Raw genomic sequence first — 7,592 nt, 5'->3', positions numbered from 1 at the left:
CAGAAGGATCACTTGAGGCCAGGAGTTCAAGGCTGCAGTGAGCTGTGACATCATAGCACTGCACTCCAGCCTGGGCAACAGAGTGAGACCCTTTCTCCAGAAGAAAATAAAATGTAAAAGCTATTTGTCTTAAAACATATATCAGATTATTTAAAAAGGGTAAAATATTACTATAGCAGATCAAGAAATATCAACACCAATAATAATGGTGATGCTCAACTAGGCCTGTGTTCTAAACTGGCAGTGAATAATTATCCACAGGTGTGGTTTGAGGGACACAAGATAACCACTTTAACCTCAAAGGATTTTCCCTACCAGGATTCTATAGAGCTTGAAATTTTTTTTCCCAGTTTAGACTGCCCCCAAAAGGATTCCATTAAAAAGCACATATGTTTCCTTGGAATAATAACACTAGGAATGCTATTTGGCCTAGATTACTTTAGCATGTAGCCAAAAATCTTGAAGTAGAAAGAGTTGAGGAAAGTGGGAAGAAAGGGAGATAGAGAACCAGGCTCCCCATATATCTCCACTCAACTTGTAGATCTGCACTGTACAATATAGTAGCCTCTATTCACATATGGCTATTTAAACTTAAATGTAAATTAAGTAAAATTAAACATTCAGCTCCTCCATCACTGTAGGTATATGTCAAATGCTCAACAGTCACATGAGGCTAGTAGCTAACATAGTGGTCGGTGCAGACACAGAACATTTCCATCAAAGTTCTATCGAACAGTATTGCCCTCGTAAGTGACTCTCTTTGAAGGAACATATCATATACTTCAGAAGTGCTGGGCTTAAAAAAGAGCTAAGCACATTGTGCTAGAGAGAGAGAGCTGTAGTATCTTGCAGGCTTTTAAAACTGTGACATATAAAGAACTAAGAAGGAAGGTTTTTGTTGCCCAATAAGCTACATGGAAAAAGAGCAAAATGGGTCACAGAGAAAAAGATTCTGACAGAGAAAAAGATTCCGACAGAACAAGCCAGCAGCCTCTTCCTTAGCAACCCAAAATGAAACAGTTCACCAGTGGGCACTAAATGAAAACCAATTGTAAAACACATTTTGTTCTGTAGAGCTATTGACTATAACCATGTGTCGTACACTTTATAAAGTTCTCATGGCAGAGTGGGATCAGCATCTCACAAATTTCCTTTGTCATCTTTAGTGTTTCGCTTGATGGTGTCCTATAATTCCCACAGGCTTTCATTACTCTTTTTTTTTTCCTTTTTGTTCCTCTGACTGGGAAATTTCAAATGACCTGTCTTTGAGTTCATTGATTCTTTCTTTGGCTTGATTGAGTCTACTGTCGAAGCTCTCTATGGAATTTTTAGCCCTTTGTCATTTTTATAACCTCCAGCTGGTAGAAACCCTCCATGTATTTTATAGACAGGGAAGTCACTACCTGATCATAAGAATTAGATGAGCATCAAGATTATGGAAGTTAGTTGTTGTTGTTTTCAATGTAAGTAACCCAAGTTTAAACCAATGTCTATATAACCCAGAAGCCCATATTTTTAAACCATACCATGTCATCTTTATAAGGAAGAAAAAATATTATGAAGGGGTTGTTTTAGCCAGAACTATGTTCGAGAAGGCTGCTATGATGTCACATTGGGGAACACATGGCCTGATCATAGTTAACCATAGGCTTAGGATATTTATGCTTTATCTGAATCTCAATACCCATTTCTATAAGGTGAAGTATTCAGACAAAATTATCTTGGGCCCCTTTTACTCTTGCATAATTGTTTAATTCCCTAGGATTCTGTAAAGAACTCAGTATGAAGCTTCTGTAAGTGAGGATTAATTTATCATCTAATAAAAATAGTTCTATTGGTACATATTATTTTGGTGTTAAGGAAGGACATCAGTGTACATTAGCTGACCACAAAATTGATAGTTAACAAATTGACTCTCTAGCCAATTTTTTCAGTGCATTGAATGCTAAAAGGTATTTTTTTAATTAAAAAGAAATTACTAGAGAAAAGGACTACAGTCAAATTTTTGCCAGATTCATCACCAGAATAATTTTTGCATATGTATGTTATCACATTTGCATTGTCTTTGCCCCTCCCTTTCCCCCAAGCTAAACATGTTTATGTTTGAAGCTGTTTTGTGAATCCCAAGAAAGCATTTGAAGAAAATTAAAAATCTCTGCCAAAAACTATAACCATCTCTGAGCTTGGTTATAAAGTTTAATTGGAAAACTGATATTAAGTATGTATCTTCATTACATTTTGAAAGCATGAATAATATAAGTAATTGTCCAAAGACTGAGCTCTAAATGTTGCTGCATTATTCAAACATAAATGGAAGTAAACTGTATTATCAATTAGTGTCCAGTTTCTTTGGAAGAACAAGAAAAAAAGTCTGTTGAACCTCAGCTTGTGATTTACATTCTCAAACATGTTTATTCACAAGCCTAAAAAGCACGTTAGTAACAGTTGCCAAAGCAGTTGCCAAGACAACTTATCCCTGGATTTAGTATTATTGCATCAGGAAAAACGCCTACGAGGAATTTAATTAACTAACGCCTCATCCTCCTGGGCCAAAAAATGATGGATTTTCTTTCAACCCAACGTCCCTAAAGAATGAGATTCAATGGAATCAAGGTAGACACAGACGCACAAGATAGACTCACATACACACACACCCACTCACAAATGCTGGGTGAGTGTACAATAATGAGGCTAGTTTCCAGGTAGGATTTTTACAAAATCTGCCTCAGTAGTTCCTACATGTTTACTGAGTGAATGTGGATAAATATGTAGCTAGGGTTTTCCATGTACATATATATATATAACATACAATTACACATATCTTTATAATGTGCATACATACTTATTTTTTCCTCTCAATAAGAAATAGGCAGTTTATAAGAAAGTTAATTGAAACAAAAACTAGCACCAAAGGAAAGATACATCAGATGTATATACATCAGATATACATCCAGACCACCAGGTTTAATCTGGATCCCTCCCACCAACAACACAACCTGGAAATTCTCTCAAAGCAGTTAGCTGAAATAATTGCAGGGCTCACTTCATTTGTTTTCTATCTCTCAGGAGTTATTGCCGTCTGTTGTCTGATATCTACTGTTTTACAAATTATTGTGTCATATGTTTTGTCTAGTTTTTTAGTTTCTGCAGCAGAACTAATATAGTCAGATATAAAACTGATAGGTATTTTATAATTATAAAGACTATAATTCATCATTGGTTCTGAGCTTTCAGCTAACCACAGCAGCAATGCAAATAGAACAAATTGCATAGCTTGCATTATTCTCCACAGAAAGGAATGTTTCTACAATCCCAAATTCTAAAAGAAACCATGACTTGGAGGAAGGAGGGTGCGTGAAAACCACGTATTTTTTTACTAGCATTACAAAATTCCCAATATAAGTGCCATACTTTGTTCCTCATTTTCTGCACATGCATTTATCTCATTTAATAATCACCACTCACTACTAACATCCAATATCTTCAAAGCTAGTAGAAAATGCTGTACAAATTTTAAGAATATTAATTATTATATACTCGGATTATACATTCTTCTTTCCCACCTGCTGCTCCTAAGTATTTCATGTTTATATGCTATTAATAATGATATTTATTCAATTTCCAAGTATTTATTGCTAACATATTTAAATACAATTGAATTTTGTATGTTAATCTTCTATCTTGCAACTTTGCTAAACTTAATTAATAGTTCAAATAACTGTTACATAAACTCCATGAGATTATCTACTTAAAAAATGAGGCCAGCTGCAAGTAAAGACAGATTTACTTCACCATTTTCCATCTGGATGCATTTTTTTCTTTTTCTTGCCTAATTGCACTAGTTAGAACGTCCAGCACAGCATAGAAGTGATGAGAGCGGATAATCCTTTCTTGGTCCTGATTTTAAAGAAAAATAATTTTTCCATTTTTAAGTATAATGTTAGCTATAGGTTTTCACAAATGCCCTTTAGTAAGTTGAGTGTGTTTTTTATCCTGGTTTGCTGAGAGTTTTTATCAAGAGTTGATGTTGCCTTTTTCCTTGTCCTTGTGTAGTTTTCTACACGTGTGCAACTGATTAGTACTCAGACAAAGACTAGAGGGACAACTCTGCAGTTTTTCAGAGTCCTCTCTGTGTACTACTCTCTCTTCTCTGGTACTTTACGCCGTAAACTCTAGAAACTTTGGCTTCCTTAGATTCCCAAGTCAATTTCCCCAATGCACAGAGACCACCAGGCTCAATCTGGATCCCTCCCACTAACAACACAACCTGGAAATTCTCTCAAAGCAGTTAGCTGAGATAACTTCAGGGCTCACCTCATTTGTTTTCTATCTCTCAGGAGTTATTACCTTCTGTTGTCTGGTATCTAATGTTTTAAAAATCATTGTGTCATATGTTTTGTCTAGTTTTTTAGTTTCTGCAGAAGAGTTAACATAGTTTCTGTTATCCCATCTTGGTTGGAAGCCGCAATCTCTTCTGGATGATTTTTATACATGCACATTGCTAGGGCTTACTTCATACATAAATTGTGGGCTAATCATTCTTGAGAATCTGCATATTTTCAAAACTCCCCACTGAATTTATTAATAATTCTGGCTTGTGAAGTATAGATTTATCCACTCTCTTACATCTAACAAAATCTGAGGTCTGTGGGGTGAGTTTTAGAACATGACAAGGATCACGGACCCAGGTTCTATGACCCTGTAGCCACCAACTGTTTCCACTCTCTCTCATATGTACAACCAGTGTGCCTGCTACATTAAAGCCAATGCTGAGAAGCCTAATTTAATTTTCTATACATTTCATTAATTATTAATCATCTAAATATTAGAGACTATAACAGAAATTGGGATACTCAGTAGAAATTGAATACTTCTTGCCCTGTTGTAAATGTCACACACTTGTACCAGAGGACAAAGGAACAATGACAGTTTTATTGCATGTGTAAGATGTGATCATCATCCTAAAGAGAAAGCCATCAAAGTTTTGATGCAGTGAATATCCACCAAGATTGCTATGCTCCTTTTGTCCTTTAAGTGTTACTGGATTCCCTTCCACCATAGCACCGCTTCAGTAATAGTGTTTCCCAGTGGTATTAGATAGTCTTAGAAATGCTTTAAAACACAGCTAAGTAATCACCTCCTCCATGGTATCTTCTCACAAAATTCTGGGCAACTTTAATTGCTCCCACTCCTGTATGTTTATTGTGCAGGACATGTAGCATTATTTTAGCCTTCTTCATACTATACAGAGAATTTGTATTTGTATGAACAATACTTGTGTCAGTACACAAGTAAATGTTTCTATGTCATGAAAATTATTGATTTGGTAATCCATTCCTCCTTTTCAGTTATTCTAGAAATGTTCAGAAAATTAGAAGATATGATAATATATATTACATAATGTGAATGTATAATTATGAATACATTTTGATAATATAACTATGTATAATATGAATATAGATTTATTTCTTCTTCTCTGGCATTCTGCCTGGGAATATCTGAAAAATATATAACTGGGTTATATCAAATTTAATTAATATTAAACAGCATTAAGTTGGCAAGTTCCCTTTCTCCTGTACTGCCAAATTTCTGATCTCATGGATATCTAAACTGGCTTACAATGACTAAATATGTAGAAAATTGTTTCCACTTGGGATTATTTTATACTAAGCACACCCTGACACTACAGCTAAATTCCCCAGGATTGTTCAAGTTCCCTCTGACACCACTGATTTTTAGGAAGTCAAGGAAAATAACCCTTGGCAGGGCTTAATACCTCCACAGAAATGTTGAACTTACAATAAAATTTTATTCTTTGTTCTTCAGATCATCTTCTAAATTATTCATGGCCTGTCAAACTTAATTTCTAAACAAAATAATGAAGTTTTGTTATCATTCAGCAATTTGATTTTAAGCCCAGTGCTATATTTTACCTGTACGCTTTGACCGACTATGAGGATTAAAAAGGATAGGTGTACATGTGCAGCCTAAACTATGACTGTCTTACCAATCTCAATAAGGACCTTGATGAGGTACAAACTCAGCTGACAATGAACCCAAGCTCCTGCAACTGAGATTCATGAACATATTTTCTCCGAAAAAGGCTTTCTTATGTTATATTTCTCATATTAGTTGAGGGAGAGGAGATGATGGTAATTGGAATTACCTGGGACAGTGAGGAAGAGAATGGAGAAGACTTCAGCATATATAGTTGGACAAGACCCTCAAGAAGATTACTTTTAGCCTTCCACAAGTGACAAATCACCGATCCAACTAATGCCCTATAGCCATGGCTACAATTCAAGCTCCAAGGAGCTTTCAAAAATCCTTACTACCCAGGTCACATCACATGCCAGATTAGAATATTTGGCTTGGACCCAGCACCCATACTTTAAAGAAGGACCTTGGAGAGGGAAGATCCACAGAGAACACAGGACTTGCTAAGACTGGAGTTAGAATAAAGAGCTGGCTCCCATTAGAGTGGCCACAAGGAGAGTCCCTCTCCGCTTCTCTCTAGACATGTTTAAAACAGAGGATTGCTATGCCCTACAGGGAAGGTGTTATCTTTACATAAACAATTTTTAAAATTGTGATAAAATACACACAGCGTAAAATTTGCCCTCTTCATCATTTTTAAGTATATAGTTCTGTAGTGTTAAGTATACTCATATTGTTTTGCAACAGATCTCTAGAACTTTTTCATCTTGTAAAACTGAAACTCTATAACCATTGAACACCAACTCTAGTTTCCTCTCCCCGCAAACCCTGGAAACCACCATTCTACTTTGTGTTTCCATGAGTTTGGCTACTTTTGATACTTTATATGAATGGAATCACACAGTATGTGTCTTTTCTGTCACTGGCTTATTTCACTTAATATAATGTCCTCAAGGTTTATTCACGTGGTAGTGTGTGCCACAAAATAAAAAAGGATGGTATTTCCTTTTTTAAGTTTAATAATATTTCATTGTATGTATATACCACATTTCTTTATCCATTCACCTGTCATCGAACATTTAGGTTACTTCCACCTCTTGATTATTGTGAATAATGCTACAATGAATATAGGTATGCAAATACCTCTTCAAGATCCTGCTTTAATTTATTTTGGATATATTTCCAAAAGTAGATTGCTGGATCATATGATAATTCTATTTTTAATATTTTGAGGAATCTCCATATTATTTTCCATAGTGGGTGCATCATTTTATGTTCCCACCAACAATGCACAAGGGTTTCAAACAACAGAGAATGCTTCATGAATTTCCATGTCATCCTTGCACAAGGGCCATGCTAATCTCTGTATCATTCCAATTTTCGTAAATGTGCTGCCAAAACAAGAACTAATTAAACAATTCTCGATGCAATTTTCAGAACTTATTGACAAATCCCGTGCTATTGACAGACATTAAAAAAACAAGTCTGTATGATTTTTTTAAATGCATGTTTGAATAATTTCATTTCATTTTAAGAGGAATCAGATCAATGGTCAAGAAAGTTACCAACAGGAAGCCTTCACAGGGTGGGCCCAGACAGCAGCCTTAGCCTTAGCTAGGAACCTGCAAATTCTCAGGCCCCATCTCAGACCGACT

At 35.6% G+C, this 7,592-nt stretch overlaps 1 non-coding gene across 1 annotated transcript; it reads right to left on the bottom strand.

Annotated features, from left to right (window-relative positions):
* Positions 1-7,240: 7,240 nt before the first annotated feature.
* Positions 7,241-7,344, bottom strand: LOC115830783. Its single transcript, XR_004026320.1, has one exon. It is a non-coding gene; the product is annotated as a U6 spliceosomal RNA (small nuclear RNA).
* Between the last annotated feature and the right edge of the window lie 248 nt (positions 7,345-7,592).

This window comes from Nomascus leucogenys, chromosome 16, assembly GCF_006542625.1.
Source record: "Nomascus leucogenys isolate Asia chromosome 16, Asia_NLE_v1, whole genome shotgun sequence".
Lineage (NCBI taxonomy): Eukaryota > Metazoa > Chordata > Mammalia > Primates > Hylobatidae > Nomascus > Nomascus leucogenys.
This window is presented reverse-complemented; position numbering and strand designations above follow the sequence as displayed.